This window comes from Syngnathoides biaculeatus, chromosome 20, assembly GCF_019802595.1.
Source record: "Syngnathoides biaculeatus isolate LvHL_M chromosome 20, ASM1980259v1, whole genome shotgun sequence".
Taxonomy (NCBI): Eukaryota; Metazoa; Chordata; class Actinopteri; order Syngnathiformes; family Syngnathidae; genus Syngnathoides; species Syngnathoides biaculeatus.
The window spans coordinates 1,343,786-1,362,374 of NC_084659.1; the positions used below are offsets into that span (position 1 = coordinate 1,343,786).

General features: G+C 39.7%; 1 long non-coding RNA gene across 2 annotated transcripts; it reads left to right on the forward strand.

The window, feature by feature from the left end:
* The first annotated feature begins 6,004 nt into the window (after positions 1-6,004).
* LOC133493298 (uncharacterized) lies at positions 6,005-16,281 on the forward strand. Of its 2 annotated transcripts, none has more exons than XR_009792924.1 (4): positions 6,005-6,156; positions 12,314-12,372; positions 13,543-13,693; positions 14,045-16,281. It is a non-coding gene; the product is annotated as an uncharacterized LOC133493298 (long non-coding RNA). The 2 variants fall into 2 exon arrangements; XR_009792923.1 differs by lacking the exon at positions 6,005-6,156 and adding an exon at positions 11,562-11,731.
* Positions 16,282-18,589: the final 2,308 nt, after the last annotated feature.

Here is an 18,589-nt window from a genome sequence, read left to right on the forward strand (position 1 = left end):
CCTAGATTTAGGAAAAAAAATTTTGTTCTGCCATTGGAAGAGCAAAATAAAATAACAATGAACCATTTGAAGAATATATAATTGGAATGACTGCATGTTTTAAAGCAAACAGAGGCATTCCTGAAGATCACACTCCAGGGAGTGTGTATCAAGGGCAATTAAAAAAAATGCTCTTCATGCAAATTCAAATAATCCTACAAAACAATGGGTTGAAAAACATTGGGTTGACAAACCGACTGGCACCCTGTAACATTACGTTAACCAAGCACTACACGCAGAAAGAGTGCTACAAAATAAGAAAAAGAAAGTTGACACCTTTCTGACAGAGGAAGGAGAAATTTATGGAGCTTTATGCGAAACATTTAATAATTGTGGCCAAAGATGAGGAAGAGAGCAGCCATCTCGCCATCAAAAATGTCACAACTAGTGCTCCCAAAATGCAGCGTTTTAATTTGCCCCGTACGTTTTTTGGGAAGAGATGGCTTGTTGAAACTAGGACTGGGCTTAATTCCCTCTCTGACAGGAAAAATAGAAGTAAAAAGAAAAAAAGAAATTACTGGGAGGACAGTTAAATATCTTTCAAAATAGGAATCCAGCGCTCTATTATTACACCTTAGATATTCCAAACAAACCTCCCACAAGAACAGGAGATTTCTTGCTGCAAACAGCTCAAGACGTGATTGAACAACCACAAAATGACGTAGGAAGTGACTCATTGCACGTGACTATGTACTATAAGATACTGTAAACTTATAACAACCCACACCATAAAAAAATCCTGATTATCTGTACTCAGATGGTATATCAGTTGTGGTGACAGGAACAAGACTGACTGACAAAGTAAATGCACTACACAAGGAATGGTCACCACACACGTCATTACAACAGGAGTGGAAGAGTTTGGGACAATTTGTTTTGGTAGTACGAAATGTTCCTGATTGGACAGAAAAAGAGCCAGATTTGGATTGGGACGACTGAACTGTACAGACAATATCTTATTGGACAGTCTTAAACAATTTAAGACCAGATGCTGCTGTATTCACGGTGGTATCACAATCTATACAGACAATACTGGAAAAATAGAGGAATAGCGACAACTACAGGGAACGCAGTGACACATGCAGAGCTACTACAAAATTTGCTCATAGCAGTTCAATTACCAAAAGAAATAGCCATATGTAAATGTGCAGTACACACATAAAATACAGACAAAGAATCATTAGGAAATGGATTTACAGATAAAATAGCAAAAGAAGCAGCAGCTAAAACCTTTATGGGATTAGCTGACCATGTAACAAATGAAGACATACTTTGAGATGTGTTAAACAAAATGCAACAAGAAAGCTTACCAGTAGAACTAAAAATGTGGAAAAAATAAGGTACTACATTACAAAATGGGAATTATGTCAGCACAGATACAAAAAAACAACAACATTTTTTAAGTGGGCGGCAATCTTGAGCCATGGGAAGTCTCAGGTCTCAACAGGGGAAATGGTAGCCCTGGTACAAAGGCATTACATGATCCATGGATTTAACTTGTATGGAAAAAAACTTTTTTGTAGGGCTTGTTTGATCTGTGTGGGACATAATCCACAAGGGAATGTGCATCCAAAACGTGGTCAGTTTCCTCAAGCTACACATCCATTCATCCCTCCATCCATTTTCTTAGCCGCTTATCCTCACAAGGGTCGCGGGGAGGGCTGGAGCCTATCCCAGCTGTCAATGGGCAGCAGGCAAGGTACACCCTGACCTGGTTGCCAGCCAATTGCAGGTCACATGGAGACAAACAGCCACATTCACAATCACACGTAGGGGTAATTTGGACACAATGATAGATTTAGTCTAACTATACATACATTACAAGCACGTAAGGGTCTCATTCCATTCAAAACACTGTTTGGGATACTGCTGTAGTCCGGTTAGACATGGGAGTGAGACTGCTGTCATAATGGCAACTAAACAGTTACATTTTACTGTTGGGTGTTGGATGAAAACGCTACCCGTTATTTTCATTTTTCTTTTTGAGTGGTACCTGTGGGAACCACTCAGGGTCCCACCCCAAAAAATAGATAAAATAAAATAAAAACAAAACAAATTGGATAACTACATACAAAAAAAACCTGTCCAAAAGATTGTGTTGTTATCACAGATCCAGAGATAATACCAATGCTATTAATTGATAACGAATGCAAAAAAAAAAAAAAGGTGGGGCATTCTGTGTATCCATTAGGTTCTCTTGAAAAACAAAAAAAATGTTTTCTAATGGCGTGTCACTAGGAAATTTCACATGCATCAATTTGATAGGACTAGAAACAAATTGAGAATTTTATCAGCATTGATGTGCGAAGCCATTTTTGTGCCACTGTCATGGTGGTGCGGCCGTGACTGTCTTTTTGATTTTTTTTTTTTACGCCGGATGCCTTTCCTGACGCAACCCTTCTGTATTTATTCGGAAAGAGAGCTGGAGCTAATCCCAGCTAACTTCGGGCAGCGGCAGACTACACCCCAAACTGGTCGCCAGCCAGTCGCAGTGCAGATGTCGACACCATCACTGAGCGGGAATCAATCCCACGCTGCCTTCACTTGAAGTGTCCTTCTGAGGGAAGCCTGAACTACAACGTGGCCCGCAAGAGAAATGAGTTTGACATCCTTGCACTACACCATCAAAAAAAAAAAAAATGTAACAAGTTACTGTGCTTTAATAACCCTATTACTGCCATTTGTTTATTCATCCTATGTCTGTTTATGAATTAACATCTACTGTACATGCAGTTTTACCCGAACACTGGCGTAGACTGAGCAAGATCTGAATGACATGGACAAAATAGCAGAAAGAACCACGTGGATACACCTTACACACTGTAAAAGGTCATCTCAGCTGAGTCACCCAAGGGGAAAGGTGAGCAAAGACCAGCATACGGTGGGTGCAGATTTATAGTATCTGAAAATACCTGAAGGCTGGTGAAGATTTAAAAGACACTTGACTCATTTAGGGGTGACTTGGTCGACATGACTTCAAAATGGCTAAATAATATGATAGCATGTTGGGCTGCAACATTGAGAGCCGTAATGATATTTTTGTTCATATGCTACTTTTGGACACCTGCAAAGCTGACAAAAATACATAACAACAGAACCAATAATTATACTCAGTCAACTATGCCTACCACACATAAGATAAAGAGGCGCAACCTCATTTCAAATAACTTTGGTAAACAACTATGCGGGAGGCATGAGGCATGTGAGGAGGACTCCATGTGTGCCTCCCAGTGAATCAGTTCAGCACTTATTCAATTCCTTGGCAGAGTCTAATTGCTGGGGATTCCATCTTTGGGCTTACGCTCAATGAAACCCCACTTTCTTCCCATCATTTGCCAATTTAATGCTACCTTAGACCCGAATGCCATACAAAAGTGTACGTATACTATGGAGGGAGTATTTGAACCGAAAAACCTGAGGAACATTTTTTCATTATTATGATTGTCTTTTTTACAAATAGGAAACAAAACTGGTTGTTATTAATGTAGAATGCACCTAACAAGGTAAACTATAGTTACATCACATGCACGGGCCCTGGGCCACTAATGTGTGTCATTCCAACAGAAATCCCAACACAATGTACCCTGGAGGTAATGACTAAAACAACTCCTAACACCACTTGTCAGAAATGGAAAAGTGTTTATCCAACAACTAAGGCAGTAAATGATAAACTGATATTATCTACTAATGTTGCATTGGCTGATTTCTCCTGTGTTAGCTTTACAGGACAGATTTTAAGGTGGGAAGTCTCAACAAAACATGGTGTCATGATATCCATCTGCAAACTGTCCCACTGCTCCCATGCAGCGATTTGTTGTGGTGGTGTGTTGGTCAAAAGTTGTATGACACACTGATAAATGCAGCAGGAACGTGTACACTGGTGTCACTGCTTTTATCTGTGACTGTGTTTCAATCCAAAGCAGAGGATATACAATTGGCCGCATCCATCTTTGGACCTCCCCTTGGGTTCTTGCGAAGGTGAAGGTCCTCTTGGAAAGATGGAGATCTGACATACATTGATGCAAATGGCATCCCAACTGCATACCAGATGAGTATAAGTTGGTTAACGAGAGTGCTGCAGGATGTGAATCCATCTTGTTTTGGATAACTCTGAATAAAAACGTTGACAGAATCAACTACATACATTACAATGTACAGAAACTAGGTAATTATACGGAAGCAAGCTTTATTGCCATAAGGGAACAACCAGCTGCAACCTCACTCATGACGTTCCAGAACCGCATAGCGGTCGACATGCTCCTGGCCGAGAAGGGTGGCGACTGCTCAATGTTCGGTGACCAGTGTTGTTTATTCCAAATATCACAGCACCTAATGGGTCACGCACAAGGGCCATTCAAGGCCTCCGCACCCTGAACCACAAGATGAAGGAGCACTCTGGTGTAAACACATCAACCAGGTCTGAGTGGTGGGGGAAAGAAAAAAAAAAGTTTTGCAAATCTAGAAATTTGGTGTTCTCTGTCCTAGTTTCTATTGCTGTTTGCAGCTATTCTTGCATTGTGTGGATGTTGTTGTATTCCCTGCATAAAGGCATCACTTAACCAACTTATAACCACTGCCATTGCCCCGACAAATTCAAAATTGGCAGAAATATCTCCACTATTGGCACAACAGGGTAATGACAGTGATATTGTTGACCATGATGATGATGTTATGACTTCTCTTCCAGACCTGTTCTCTGATCCAGAAGATTACAAGTGATTAGTGCTATATTTTCCTCCGAGTGTAAGCCAAAAGGGTGATCAATTAGATGATTTAAGGATTTGAGCAAATGTAGGATAAATAGGAGATTAATGTAGGAATAATTCTAAATAGTATAAAGTAACTGCTTCTGACTGCAATGAAGAAATACTTTGCTCTGCTCCAATTCAGTTACTGCTCTGTCTGCAATGAAGAAATGCTTTGCTCTGCTCTAATTCAGTTACTGTTTCTGCCTGCAATGAAGAAATGCTTTGCTCTGCTCCAATTCAGTTACTGTTTCTAGTTAAGTAAATATCAGGTTCAACAGTCAGACATTCATTAAACAAGACAAAAAAGAAAGCAAAGACACCAGTTCAAGTCTCGCGAGGAGAGAAACCTGCCTGTCTCGGTGGCTGTACCTGCCAAAAAATGACCTGTAATTTAAGAAGTTGTTTTTGGAGTTTAAATAAATTTTAAGGTGATGCACTAAGTCTCGTCTAAATCTAGGCTCATCTCCAGACATGAGGTCAGGGTCAGCTTTAACAGTGGTATGTACTGGTCCAGGGAGACCTGCCAGGATCGCTGTCCTGAACATGGCCTCCTCCGAACCAGACTGTCCAGGGTGACATCCAGTCGGTTCAGTCCAAAGTTTAGTACAGTTAGTCAAGTGCTCAAGTGGGTCGTTTAACATAGGGGAAAGAAGTGGGTGTGGCTGTAACAGGTGTGGGGATCCTCTCTCTGATAGCTGCGGCCATTGGGTACGTTAAGCATACCTGCAGTTGTCTCGATTTCTTGTTGTTCAATACTTGTGCATGATCTAGATGCTGCATGTCTCCAGTCTCCCATGCAGAGTGTATACCCCTGTAACGTTTCCACAAAACTAGGCACCCATGCATTACTACCAGAAGAGATTTGAGGCAAGCGAGCAAGACAATCAACATCTTTGAGAACAAATGGCTTGTATATTGGATCTGCCGGAGCCTCTGTCATTGGCATCATTGTAAAGCAAAGCAAATTTATTTGTATAGCGCATTTCATACACGAGTATGCAATGTCCAATAAAAGTGAAAAAGGCAAAAATTAATTCAGGTACACAAACTTGAGTATAATGCAAATATAATTTTTTTTTTTTTTTTACTGTTGATTCTGGCACATTTTACTGGAGGATGCAACTAATGGAAGTAACACAATATGGTGCCTGGCCCCGAACATCTTAACTTCCACTGGGAAGCGCTCTAGCGCAGCACAGTGACCAGTCACACAGCAGAGGAAGACGGAGAGGAAGGAGAAATGTCACTGCTCAAAGTGAGAAGCCATTTTTAAGCAGACGGCAAAGTGGCAGCATATGCACACCTGGGTGACTTCGATTTGAAGTGCGATTAGACGTCCAAGTGTAAAATGGCCGTGGGCACAGCACAAGTAAGTTACGAATGAATTTTGTTTTTGGATATGGTTATTTATTTCGAAAGTGTGCTTGAAATATAATGAACAAATAATTGTCAAAGGTAACTACACACATGACTAAAACAACAATAATTTGTCTAGTTCGTTGTCGATTTGAAATCGATGTCTGAGATTTACACTGTGGTCGAGTACGAAACCGATTGTTGCTGTATTACGTGTTGTCTAATACGAAATCGACGTCCGCTATCTTGGGTTTGGACCGCATGGTCCACATTGTTGGTTGATGACGGGCGCGAAAATGACGTCCGCCATTTTAGTTACTTATTTTTCCAATATGCATGGTCCGCCATCTTGACTGAGGGCGGATGCGAAGTCGACGTCCGCCATGTTAGGTTTGGACGAGCATGGTCCGCCTTTTTTTTTTTTTTTTTTTTTTTTATTGAACATTAAACAGAACAATACAATTCAACTCAGAAGACAATTTGCCAAGGGGGTCAAAAAGAAGATTACATTCTACAAAAAAACATGAAATAAACTACACAAATTTACCGTTTTAATGGCTTTAGCGTTCATAGAATTCTTAATGGTATGAATATACTGTCTAGTTTCATTTTGAAAGAAAATAAAACAAGGATTTTTATTTATACACCTACATTTATGAATATGAAACTTAGCTAGTAAAATTATAAGATTAATCATATAATAGTGTCTGTTTTTAGACGAGGTAAAAGACGTGAAACCAAACAGTATATTTTCAAAACAAAGAGTAAAACTGTTGTCAATAAAAGTAGAAATAAAAATACAAACATCTTTCCAGAAATTATTGGAGACAGGGCAAGACCAAAATAAGTGAAAATTATCTTCAGGGCAGTTTGAACAGAAAGAGCAATCAGTATCAATTTGTTTTTTAAAACGCTGTAAAATAAATATTTTGGAAGGATAAATTTGATGAATTAACTTAAAAGATACTTCTTTTATTTTGTTGTTAATCATATATCTAGTTGGTAAGATCCAGATTCTTTTCCAGTCAAGATTATGTAATAATTGATTCCAATAAGATGTTATGTGAGGAAGAGACACTATGTCCCTTTGAAATAAAGTACGTATGGAATGATTGTTTTTACGTGTTCTCGAGAAACAAATCCTGCCTACTTCGCTTTTAGATGGATCAAGATGCAATGGAGCTGGTATTTGGTCCGCTGGGCTTCTAAATAGCAAAGAGACACCAGCAGGAATTGCATTAATGATTATTTTAAATTCGTCAGTAGGGACTAACACATTGTGTTTTGAAATAAATTCTTCATATGTAAACAGCAAGCCATCGGAATCAAACAGCTGGTGAACCAGTAGTATATTATGAGAAAACCAGGCAGGGTAAAATAAGGATTTGTTTCTGTATGTTATGTCTTTGTTATTCCATATGTAATATCTGTGCGGAGAGAAGTTATGTTTATATAATAAAGACCATGAGAGAAGCATCTGTTTGTGAAAGTTTGATAATTTCAATGGGATTTTTTCAATCTTGTAATTGCACAGTAAAAGAAAATGTAGGCCACCTACTTTAGAGAAGACAAAATTTGGTATGAAATTCCAAATTGAGGAGGGGTCTTTAATGAAGTGCTTCAGCCAATTAATTTTAAAAGTATTATTTAATGTTTGAAAGTCTAAAAAATTAAGGCCTCTTTGTCATGAGTGTTCATTACAACCGATTTCTTAATATAGTGAGTTTTATTTTTCCATACGAAGTTAAAGAGCATTTTGTCGATATTTTTTAGAATGTTTTTATTAACACCAAGCGATGAGGCAGCATAGGTGAGCCGGGATATACCTTCAGCTTTAGTTAATAAAGTTCTGCCCCTCAAAGATAAATCCCTTTGCAGCCACTGATTAAGTTTTTTCTGAGTTTTGTCGATAACAGGATTAAAGTTTAAATCACATCTAGTTTCCATATCTTTATTTATAAATATGCCTAAATATGTGACACAGTCTTTTACAGGTATATTACAGATTGAAGAGATATTACAAGTCTTGAGGGCAAGTAGTTCACATTTTTTAATATTTAAGCAGAGCCCAGAGGCGAGAGAAAATGTGTTAACCACATCAATAGCAAGAGGAATCTGACATCTATTTTTTAAGAAAAGTGTAGTATCATCGGCCAACTGACTTATGAAAATTTCTTTGTCTGCTATTAGAATACCTTTCAATGGGCTGAGCTTAATAGAGTCGGTGAGAAGCTGTGTACAAAGAAGAAAGAGAGAGGGTGATATTGGACATCCTTGTCTTACTCCACGTCTAAGAGGAAATCGGGGGGAAGTGCCAGCATGCAGTTTAATAGATGAGTTTCCATTTTTGTACATTGTTCGGACAGCACTTTTGAAAAGTGGGCCAAAATTAAACTTGTCTAGTGCATGGAATATAAAGTTATGTTCAATTGTATCGAAAGCCTTATAGAAATCTAAGAAAAGGATGAAACTTTCGTCTGGACATAGATCTGCATAGTCAATTAAATCAAGAACTAATCTTATATTGTTGGAAATGTGTCTATTTCTCATAAAACCAGATTGAGTCTCATCAATTATATAATCTAAAACAAATTTCATTCTTCTGGCAAATATTGAGGCAAAAATTTTGTAGTCATTATTTAGTAATGATATTGGGCGCCAATTATCAATAAGAAGTAAATCTTTTTTGGGTTTGGGTGTTAAAGTTATAAGGCCTTGAGTTAAAGTTGGAGGGAGGGATTCATTATGAATACATTCTGAGAAGAGAGCGAGGAGGAAGGGAGCTAACTGCTTAGAAAAAGCTTTGTAAAATTCGGAAGTAATGCCATCTGTACCTGGGGATTTATTTAATTTAAGATGATCTATTGCTGAGATAATTTCTTGTATTATTAGTGGTTGGTCACAGGACTCTTTCAGGCCGAGATCAATTGACTTAGTGTTTGTGAGAGATACCATAAAGTGGCTGGTGAGGTCTTCACAGTATTTAGAATCATAGAGTTTGGTATAAAAATCAGAGCAGTATTTAGCTATCTTTTTGGGATCGTCTGTGATGTTTCCGTCAATGTTTAGTTTTTGTATAGTATTAAGTTTGCCATGAGATTTTTCAAGCCGGAAAAAATAGGCAGTATTCTGTTCTCCTTCCTCCATCCACCTCCTTCTACTTCTAATAAAAGCCCCCTCAGCTTTCATCCTATATAAATCATCTAATTTAAGTTGTAACTGTATTAAGAGATGAGATTCACTTTCAGATAAGTTAGCTCTGTTTTTTTGTGTCAAAGCCGTTATTTCTGAGATAATGTTTTCTTCTTCAGCTTTTTTTGCTTTAACAACTGAACTACTGTATGTCCTCAAAAATTTTGATAGTTCGAATTTTAAAAGTTCCCAATTAGTGCAAAACTTATTTTCAAGTAAGGCTTTTTGCCAGTAATGATCAATTAAAGATCGGATGGTCTTAGAAGCAGCTTCATGTTTAAGAATAGAGCTGTTTAATTTCCAGTAAGAATTCCTACGACAGGTACGAGGGTTTAGAAGGATTTGTATTGATATTGCTTTATGGTCAGTAAGAGGAGTTGGAATAATATTGACAGTAATGACATTTTTGTCAAATCCATTGGAAATCAGCCAAAAATCTATTCTTGACAAACTAGTGTTAGTTTTATTATTCCAAGTATATAAGGACATTCCAGGATTTTTTTCTCTCCATATATCAATCAAATCAAATTTATGCATGAACTGTATTAGAGTAGATGCTAATGAGGGATTAGAGCGCGGAGGCCACCTATCTTTGAGACCGTTAAGAGCAATGTTAAAATCACCGCCCATTATTATTTTTGCGCTTGGATATTTAGAGAGCCAATACAGGAAACGAGATTCTAAAACTCCGAATAGGGTATCATTTTCACTTTTTGAATTGTATCCATATATGTTAACTAAGAAAATTATGGTATCATTGGTAATAATAATTATAATAAGAAAGTGACCTTTAGTATCAGCTTCACTGTGCAAGATTTTCCCCATTGAAGGAATTATTTAAAACAGCTGTACCTGCTGCTCTTTCTGAACAATGAGATAACCAGATGTCATTGCCCCATTGGGTCTTCCAAAAAGTTGTATCGTTCTTAAGCGAGTGTCTCCTGAAAGAAAGCGAAATCAGTTTTTTGTTGTTTTGCAAATAAAAATTAAGCTTTCCTTTTAATGTTTTGTCTTAACCCCCTGACATTAAGAGAAACAACAAAGACAATGTAACAAAAAAAAATTACTAAGAACAAGAACTATAGAAAGATAGTTTCAAGTAACGAAGAGAAAAAAAAATCTCTACCCCTGAAAATTTAAAAATGTACCTATTAACATATAAACCAGTGTTAAACATACCATCAATGAGGTAGAACATATAGAAGTTTAGCAACACTTAAACTTTTAATCCAGAAAAGGACAAGAAGTTAAGTGGGAAGAGATAAAGGTCCAAAATTGTCCTTTGAATTTTAACGCTCCTCCCTTAAAACTTTAGCCATACTTGTGATAACGAGCCCTTGTATTGTCTGTTGTCTTCAGTATTCTACAACCTGTAAAGGCACTTCTGTTCCTCCTCATTCTTCTTCAATTTTCTTTGTTGATCATCCTGAGTGAAGTTGCGTTGAGTTCAGCGACCTTTTAACTGTGAGTGGATGCACCACTGGATGGGGTATTAGCCTGCAAACCATCACTATTCTCTGGGCGTGTTTCTTTTCCATCGATGATAACATGGGTGCCTGCAAAGTGAGCCTTTTTCCCATTTTTCTTTGCCGCTTCAATCATTGGCCACAGCTTGTTGCGTATTGCCTTGTCTTCAGCTGTTAGATCTTCAGTAAATCTCAGCTTGTGGTTTTTGAGGTATTCGCTCTTTTTTGCCACTCTCCACAGAAGATCTCTTGTGGATCTGTTTGTGAAGCGGATGATGGTGGTTCTTGGTTGGTTTTGGGAACTCTGGTATTTCCCTAGGCGATGTGTAATGTCAATATTATCTGTAATTTTCTGTTGAGAACCAGGCAACATAGAACAGCAAATGTTGATAACTTTGGCCTTGATGTCTTCTGGGTTGTCTTCAGGGATGCCATGAAGTCTGAGGTTCCATCTGCGAGTATAACGTTCTGCTTCATTGACCTTTTGCTGCAAGTCTGCAATCTGTTGTTCATATTTTACGCTAGCAGCCTGGACTTCCTTCATGTCAGATTTAAGAGATTCAACTTCAGCAAAAGCAAAATCAACTTATTTTTTTTTAAGGGCATCAATGCTCACCGCATTCTTAGTAATCATGCCTTCCAAGTTGTCGGTGCGCACATTGATTGCAGTGAGGATGCTAGCTTGTAGATCAGCTAAAGACATCTCTGCCTTTTGTTTTCTCTCTTGGTTTGACTGGAGTATCTGTGGCAGATGGGCAGAGGAACTAGATCATCATCACCATCGAGCTGGGTGGGTTGCAGACATGTGCAGTCATAGTCATGGTCCATATTGACCGAAGAAGGATGGAAAGAAGTCTTGGACGTAGCATTAGCGGAGGAACTCCGAGCCTTGTTCACGTCAAGGGGCACGCCAAAAATCATTCCTTCTTGGTAGGCAACTCCTTTATTCTTGTCTTTGCGCTTTGTTCCTTTATCGCTTAGCATGGTCAAGTTTAGTTAAGTTCGGTACAGTCACTCCGTTGTTTCTTTAGATTAGCCTTGACTTGTTTTTAGCTTAGCTTAAGCTTAGCTGTTTATCGTCCGCCGTGGGGGAAAAAATATCCTTTTATAAATTGTGGGACAAGCGTCCCAAAACTCCGGGAGGTTGTTTAAACACTGTTTGTAGACATTTATAGCCGCATAGTAAAACTCACATAGCAGGAGTAAGGGATAGAGATCCAAAAATGCTCAGCTGCGATAACAAGCGTCTGCCTCGGTCGCCATCTTGGTCGAACCCTGAGCACAGTCCTTCCGACTTTTTTTTTTTTTTTTTATCCTGCATGGTCCGCCATCTTGGGTGGGGCCGAACCCTAAACCAACATCCATCATTGTGTGTGGGTGTGTAGTAATGTTACAGCAGTCGTGACGTTGACATTAGCCTGTAAGAAGGAGCCATCTAGAAGAAAAAATGATCACATGTTCGCACAAGGATGGCTGGGATTTGAACTCATTGCACTTCTTTTTTCTTTTTAGGAACCCTGTATTGTCCATATGATGACACCAATTACAAATGGTAAATGTACTGGACACGTGTAAGTTTCCAATGGATGTAAATTTAGTTGCTCTTAATTTTAACTCAAGTGTGCTTATCACCCCTTGTTTAAGTGCCACTGTCATGAAATGCATGATTTTTAGTGTATTATTAATTGAAAAAACTGCAGCCGACATGAACCCATGCGCTTTTCCCACCACAAAATATGATTTTGAGGTACACCGCTTTTTGTAACTCCCGCCATGAAAATGCTCTCTGGATTTATTTTTTTTGAGTAGAAGCAGGAAGTGACGTACATGGCAGGACCACCCTCAAGTGGATTCCTTTTGTTTCTATTAGTTTTACCTCTGGGAAGGTAGCTCGTTGTTCCTTCATGTTAGCCAAAATGCCGCCTCGTTGCATTGCTGGACATTGCTCGACAAGGGTGGCTCGCCACCGTGGTGGCTAATGTCCGTCGTGGAAGTGGGGGTTTATCACCGCTGCGCTGAAGTGGATAGGTCGGGGAGGTGGTTTCGCCTTGAGCCACATGTTATCTAAATGTGGCTCGAAACAGTAGGGTCGTATTGCCTTGGACACCTCACTCGGTTGTGGGATGTTTTCTTCGAAAAGCGCTTCCGTGTCTGAAGGGGCATGTCCTACATTAGAAGCCACAGCGTGTTTTCAATGCCGAATGTCCGAAGTGACGTCACGGACAGTAAACGCAGCCAATATGGCTACCACTTAGATGTCGAATGAGACTTCCGCAACTTTGACCATGACTGGTGTGCTCTCCCCTCATATTTTTTCGTTTAGACATTGAAGTGAATAATCTTATGTGGTTAACATTTCTATATCTATTTTAGATTGTTTACAGGGATGACACTAGACTTTTTTATTTATTTATTTTTATTTTTTTTTAAATTTCAATCACCACATGTACAATTCAATGGCAACATGTACAATTCAGTTATCCCGCCCTCCATCACAATTTTTAAGACTTCTATGGCAACACGTAATTACAAAATACAGGCAGCGGTCCTTGACTGTCTGCTAAAATACCAGAAAGTCATGAGAGGTGCATTGACTGAAATGTCCAATGAATTAAAAAAAAAAAAAAAACAGGTAAAAGGAATTCAGGTATACTCTTAACTGTTCAAATAAGAGTTGTTTTGATTGTAAATAGACGTGAAAACAATGTAAATACAACATTTTGATTTTTGTCTTGCTACAGTTTCTGGGATATTTCACTGCAAGATTCAATGACTGTCAGAGGATCAAAGATGTCTCCAGGACACCATCACCTTGACTCCCATTGGGGAGCTCTTTGGCACAGCACAGTGAGCAGTGACACTGCAGAGGAAGAGTAAAGGGGCAGGCTAAAAGTGAGAAGCCATGTTGAAGGCAGCACATTTTTCACAAGTTGTGAATTAATTAATTTCCATTTGCTCTTTTTTTTTTTTTTTTTTTTTCCCAAGTGTGCTTATGTGAGTTATCATTCAGAATTATTAAGACTTCTTTGGCAATAAAGGCAACCAGTGGTTATTGGTTGCGAAAAGGGGCAAAAACTGGAGCTGTGCACTGACTGCAAGGTCCAATAAATTAGAAAAATGTGCAAAACAATTCATGGATAGTGGTAAAAACTGCATAAATAAAAATTGTTTTGCTTCGAAATACACAAACATGAATACAATGTAAATGGTAATTTCTTTTTGGTGGGGGGGTACATTTTTCAGTAAAATGCAATGCCTGGGAGATCCATGAGGGAACACCAAGACCCCATCACCTTCATTGACACCGGGAGTGCTCTGCTGCATTACTGAGAACCACAAGAAAGCGCCAGGGCACGATCACCTTGACTACCACTGGGGAGGTCTTTGGCGCAGCACCTTGAGCTGTGGCACGGCAGTAGAAGAGTAAAATGCTGGGAGCTAAGTGAGAAGCCACTTTGAAGGAAAAGTTGAATGAAGCGCATGTCCACACTTGTATTACTGTTATTTGCTTTGTTTGAACTACCTTTATATTTTTTGGTCTACTGATTTGTCAGTACTACAACCATTCCAAGTGCCAAACAGACTGGACAGATGGTCAAATTTTGTTAGCACATTATCTTTTATGTATTGTTTTTGAAGCGGTTTCTCTCTAGTATCAAATTATTTTTCTTTTCGGGTAGTTGTGGTCAAAGAATCTATTCTCTGCAGAGAGTACAACAGGCTGGCCTGTGGCTGAAATGTACACTGACGTTATGAGGACCACTTCTGTTAACAACAGGACAGCCTTCTTTGCACCCTCCTGTTTCATAGCCTTGACAGAAACTAATTACCTGCATATATTTTGTCAATGTAGGTCAGTGGTGTAAAACATTTATTTTTTTGGGTCACAGGCCACATTTGGTTAATGCTTGTAATAGTGCAACGTTATGATTAATGATAATTGAAAATTACGGGACAGATTTTTAACAAAAATCGTGGAGGTTAATACACATTTTCCCCGCATCCTCATAAAAGCAGGCTGCATCCTGATCTGGCCCTGGGCCTTGAGTTATGACACCAGTGCTTTGGGTGGTGTAATTTCAACAGTTAATGTCTATCCACAAGGACCATTAACTGTTTGTTGAGGGAACTCAGCTGTTGCTGTTGTTGCCACTGGTGTTGTTGATGGTCATCTGGACTGGTCATCTTGGTCTCGTGGCAAGATAACAGCTACATAACAGGCATCATCTTGGTTGAGTCTCAAGATGACGTCTCTTGCATGGGCGTCGTCTTGGTCATTGCCGTGGCTGTTTGGGTTGACCGCTGGCTTTCTGCGATCTGCATGTGAGGGTTGCGCCACACGCTGAGAGCCAACGTATTACTGCACTTTCGGTTGATGGGGCCGTTTTTTTCTTAGGCATGCATTGGTTTATCTTTAGGTCAATAATCTGAACATGCTGTCTTGGATTGGTTCTTTTCCTCTATTACACACCACGAAGACTAATTGTACTAAAACTTTGGCAGAGTATTACTATGAGGCTTCCAGAGGTGGTGTCTTCTCCCCCCCCCCCCCCCCTTGCATCTGGCTCAGCCTATTATGCCTTGTTTGTAGATTTTCCTTCACAGTGTCAGGTTGACGCTGTCGCGAAGACTAATATAAGTGTTTGGCAAAGTGTTACTGTCAGGCTTCCAGGTTTGCTATCCCCTACCCTTGTGCATCCGGCTCTGGCGCTTATACCCTGGCTGTTAGGTTTCATTGATGATGGCAGGATGAGTCTGTCACGAAGACTTCTTCCTCTTTTTTTTCTCTCAGTATGCCAATTGTACTAAATGTTTGGCAGAGTGTTACTGGCAGGCTTCCAGGTTTGCTGTCCCCTGCCCTTGTGAATCCGGCTCAGGCGATTATGCCTTGGCTGTCAGGATGTGTTTGTCATGAAGACTAATCATACTAAATGTAGGTTAGCATCATTGAGGATCAATGCTTTGGGATACTTTACATTTATGATTTTAGACACACAGCAGAACCTCCATCTCCACAAAGGCTGTCCGTTCTTGTAGAAAACTTCATTACTAGTCATATTTTTCTCTTTGAGCGACCTCTGTCTAAAGCATTTCCAATATACTTGTTCCAATACAATTGGGTTTTGACCATGCGCCTGTGGACATCAACAAGCACACTGAACTACGGCAACCCAAACTAAGACAAACTTTCTCTCCGTCATTAGCATAGCCCGCACGGCAGAAATCAGATGTACAGTATGTTATGAGGGCTCCACGAGACATATGCAAGCACCAAAAGAGGCACATAGGTGGGCGAGTCATAGGGTTCGTGACTGCTGCTGTAAACCTTTCAGTAAGCAGTCGTTAATGTCCCTGCCAGCATTTTTTGGCGAGTTGGATGTCTTTGCCTAATGTTTTGGGTTGTGGAAGACTGTCCTTTGTTGTAAAATCTGAGCAGAGGGTCTCAAATGTCGTGACTCTGCTAAGGCGTCCAGGCAGTGTTCATCTGCGTTCTCCCTAGGTGGGCTCTGTTTATTTTGTGGAGTTCATCTCGGAGAATATTGATGAATGCTGTCGCTTTTACAGCCAGCTCAACATTCACTACCTGACAAAATGTCCAAAATCTGCTTCTGTAAATACTTCATCTTTGCCATAGCTCGAGATGAGGGGAGCTGTTGTCATCACTGGTGCCATCGTGGTTCCCCAGTCCCATGACGCCCCTCTAGTGTGTTGGGCTGTAGAAGGCGATACTGTTGGTCTTGAGGCTGGCCCTGAAGTGCTTATCAAAGGGCGTAAGCGGGTTCGCGAATAACTGTTGTGCCAAGGCGAGCTCGCACTTAAAACACTTCTGGCTGTCTGCGTAATGCTGCAGTGCCTGGCGGTGGTGCATCAATCCGCAAGTCACGAACATGCCACCGACCGGTTGTTTTGGATGTCTGTGTGTGGTAAACGTGGCAAGAGTTCTTGTAAATCTGTGGAAATTTTACAAGACCTCTGTCATGAAATACTTGGCGCAGAGCCTGGTCAACCTCAAGCCGCGTGGTCCTAAGGTTTGACTGGACTTAATGCATCTCCAAACAGGTCAAGAACTGTCCACGCAATTAGACCAAGTTCATGACTCCATACCTGACTATTACTATGTGACTGTTGGGGTTAATCTGGTTCTGTAAATTTTTTTTTTTTTTTTTTTTCCATAGCTCGAGAGGGGGCGAGCCGGTGTCAACACTGGCGGTGTCGTTGTTCACCAGTCCAATGATGCCCCTCTCGTGTTAGGCTGTAGAAGGCGATACGGTTGGTCTCGGGGATGGCCCTCAAGTACTTATCGAAGGGTGTAAGCGGGTTCCCGAAAAACAGTTGTTCCATCAGTGATGAAAGTCCTCCGGATTTTCCCGGATCCGGATTTTCAAGTTTTCACAAATTCCTCCGGTAAATTGAGGAAAGTTTTCCTAAAATTAATCCGTATATGAGTAGACAACATTGAATGAACATACGTTTGAATTTTTCACAAGCGTGGCCACGTTGAGGCACTCACACGAGTAACAATAACGCCCCTCGCATTCTCAAGAAATGGCTTATTTTGTGTAGTCTTGGCATTAATTTACGTGTTTATTTCATAAATGTTAACTAAACAAGTGTTCTCCAAACCAACCGGTATTCACCCTGCAACAGGAAATGCAAGTTAACCGTACTGAGCATGTAAGGAAGTTAGGCCGAACGCTCATGTTCAGAGCTGTTTCACGTACTGCAAGCGCATTTACGTCGAAAGTCAACATCATGAGCCATGTCAAGGGAAATTCAATTACACCAGTGGTTCTTTGTGTCGATCGCGAGGCAGTGTGACGACGTACCCCCCCAAAAAAGAAAAGACGTTTGACTATCACCCACCTCATCGCTTGATTCAAGTGTGGCCAATACGTCGAGCACATGCACATAAAGGCGCGTTCTAGCAAGCCGGGCTATTCACAGCAATCGCAGTGATGTGTGCCCCCCCCCCCCCACACACACACACACACACACACACAACAACACATCACAATTGGCGACAGGAATGTTTGTTCCAATGTATCAGTAGCTTGTTGCCACAAACGCTGATTATGTTGAACTAAACTTTCAGCATTTTCAAAACATTGCGGGTATAGACTGTTCGTGTTTATTCCTTGACAGGCCAGTGCATTTAACTTTTCTTCAGGTAAAGTTTGTCAGATCAATAATTTTTATTGATGAAAAATTTTAAATTCCGTTTTATAACATGTTCTACTAATATCAGTTGAAATTAGAATGATCATTTATGAGTTTTAAATTTTAGTTTTCTATTTTAGTTGTGTATTTTTTATTTTTGTTTTACAGTTGTGTTATATTAATCCAGTAAATTATTTTAAAGCCATCCCTAATCACACCCGCAACTTTATCTTTATCTGTGAGCATGACTGACCACACCTGTATAAATGCAACCAACTATTAGTATTACTAGATCTATAGCTAAGATAGTGAGCAATGTGGTTGAGTGTATAAGTACAACGCAACGTAACAAGTTTGGGACTTAATCGTTAATAGTGATTACTACAGATCAACTTTTTTTTAACATGTTTTGCTTTACGGTGGAGAAATTCTAGGATATATTTCCGTGTATATTCTATATCTATACGATAATATGTGTAATGTGGGGAAAATGACATCTTTTTACTGAATCGTTCACTTAATTCATTTGTCTTGCAGTGATTTAAAGTCCTCCTGTTTTTCCCGGAATTCCGGATTTTTAAATTTTCATGAAAATTCCTCCTGAAAAATTAGGATAAAAAGCCTAAAATT